Below are 2,297 nucleotides of genomic sequence, written 5' to 3'. Positions count from 1 at the left end.
CATTTTACATCTTTAAATTTTATCACTCTAATTAGCTTATACTTTTATTTCCAATTTAAGCACAATTCCCTGTGGGATCGATATCATTTTTTAAAACTATACTACTGTGACCCGTGCACTTGCGGACACACCGTATCAAGTTTTTGGCGCCGTTGCCGGGGAATTGTTTGTTTTAAGTTGGATTTTAATTGTTTTAAGCTAATTAGAATTTTTATTTTCTTTATTTTCACTATTGTTCCTTGTGTTTTTTTTTTTTTCAGGTACTTTTCTTGTTTATGAGACGATCGAAAAGCACAAGTGACACCGAATTGTTGTTCAATCCTGAAATTGAAAAATTCTGTCGAGCCAACAAAAAGGAATTCAAGAGAAGAAAAGAAGCAGCAAGAGGAGACAATTGAAAATATGGAGAATCAAAATAGAGCTATTGGTGGAAACAATGGAGGAAATGAGCAAAACGGTCAAAATGCTGTTGTTAATCAAAATGATCCTCAAAGAAGATCCATGTTAGACTATGCTTTTCCTAGATGTACTGATGTGAGAGATAACAGACCTATCATTGGAGCTAATCAATTTGAGTTAAAGACTGGTCTCATTCAAATGGTTCAGAATTCACAATTTGGAGGTAGCCCACTTGAAAATCCTCATTCTCATTTGAAGAAATTTTTGATGATATGTGGCACACAAAGGCAGCCTGGAGTTTCTGATGAAGTGATTCAGCTCACATTATTTCCATTTTCTCTTCGGGATTCAGCATTGGAGTGGTATGACTCACTTCCACAAGCTATTATAGCTACTTGGGAGCAGCTATCTCAAGCTTTTCTATCTCAATTTTTCCCACCTGGGAAGACCACTCATTTGAGAAATTTGATAGTAGCTTTTAAGCCAAGGGATGATGAAACTTTGTATGAATCTTGGATGAGATTTAAGGAGCTTGAAAGGCAATGTCCTCATCATGAAATACCTAAATGGATGATTGTTCAGAATTTCTACACCAGAGTTACTCCAGCCATAAGAAACACAATTGATTCACAAGGTGAGGAGATTTCATGAGAATGACAAGTGAAGAATGCTATGATCTATTAGAGAAGATTGCTCATAATACCCATTTATGGGGAAATCCTAGAGCACTTGAGCCAAAGAAAGCTGGGATTTATGAACTTGACTCAGTTAGCTACATGAATGCAAGATTTGATCGATTGACTCAATTTTCTTAGTGATTTTTGCACAAAGGCAACAACCTCAACTCCTACAACTATGCAACAAGTTGCCTTCACAGATGGAACCCAAAGTTGTGGAGTTGATTACTCTTCTTATGGTGATGATTATTTGCAAGAACAAGCTGCTTATGCAGGAGGTTATCAACAGAAACCTATGGGAAATGCTTATTCTAATGTGAACAACTCAACATGGAGACCACAAGCAACTTTTGCTCAACAAGGCCAAAGCTCAAATTATCCTCATAACCAGCAGTATGTGCAGCAGAATAGACCTCAATTTCAGCCTCAATTTCAGCCCACAAGGCAACCACAACTAGGATATCAAGCAAGAGCACAACAATCCCTTCCACCTCATGAACCGAAGCCAACCTTGGAAAGCATGATGGAGAAATTTTTTGCTGAACAAAACAAGATGAATAGCAAATTAGAGGAAGAAATGCAACACATGAGACAAACCATGGATCAATTACAAGTCCACAACCGCATGTTGGAGACTCAATTGGCGCAACAAGCAAGCTCATCAGGAAGCAAAACCTATGGGAAACTACCTAGCCAACCACAAAACCCTCATGAACAATGTAAGGTTGTGACCTTGAGAAGTGGTAAGAAAGTTGGTCAAGAGAGTGAAAACAAGAGAGAAGAAAAAGAGAGCACAAAAGAAGAAAATTCAGTTGAGAGCGAGAAAAATGAAAAAGAAGAAGAAAGCAAAAGTGAGCAAGATGAGGGAGAGAAACCATATATCCCACCTGAACCTTACAAGCCCACCCTTCCCTACCCTCAAAGATTCATCAAGCATAAGCTAGACAAACAATTTGGCAAGTTCCTTGAAGTGCTAAAGAAATTGTATATCAATGTGCCATTCACTGAGGCACTATCCCAAATGCCGAGTTATGCCAAATTTTTGAAGGAGATTCTTTCCAACAAGAGAAGGCTAGAAGATTATGACACCATCAACTTGGGAGAGCAATGCAGTGCTATAATTCAGAAGAAGTTACCTCCCAAACTCAAAGATCCGGGTGTGTTTTCCATTCCTTGTCATATTGGTGATAATTGTGTGGCAAATGCCTTATGTGACCTTGG

At 38.3% G+C, this 2,297-nt stretch overlaps 1 non-coding gene across 1 annotated transcript; it reads right to left on the bottom strand.

Moving 5' to 3' along the window:
- Positions 1-852: 852 nt before the first annotated feature.
- Positions 853-959, bottom strand: LOC131173566 (small nucleolar RNA R71). The gene has a single exon (XR_009143882.1). It is a non-coding gene; the product is annotated as a small nucleolar RNA R71 (small nucleolar RNA).
- Between the last annotated feature and the right edge of the window lie 1,338 nt (positions 960-2,297).

The sequence above is a fragment of the Hevea brasiliensis genome, chromosome 14, assembly GCF_030052815.1.
Source record: "Hevea brasiliensis isolate MT/VB/25A 57/8 chromosome 14, ASM3005281v1, whole genome shotgun sequence".
NCBI lineage: Eukaryota > Viridiplantae > Streptophyta > Magnoliopsida > Malpighiales > Euphorbiaceae > Hevea > Hevea brasiliensis.
The sequence above is the reverse complement of the archived record's forward strand: the minus strand, read 5'-3'. Positions and strand labels throughout refer to the sequence as shown.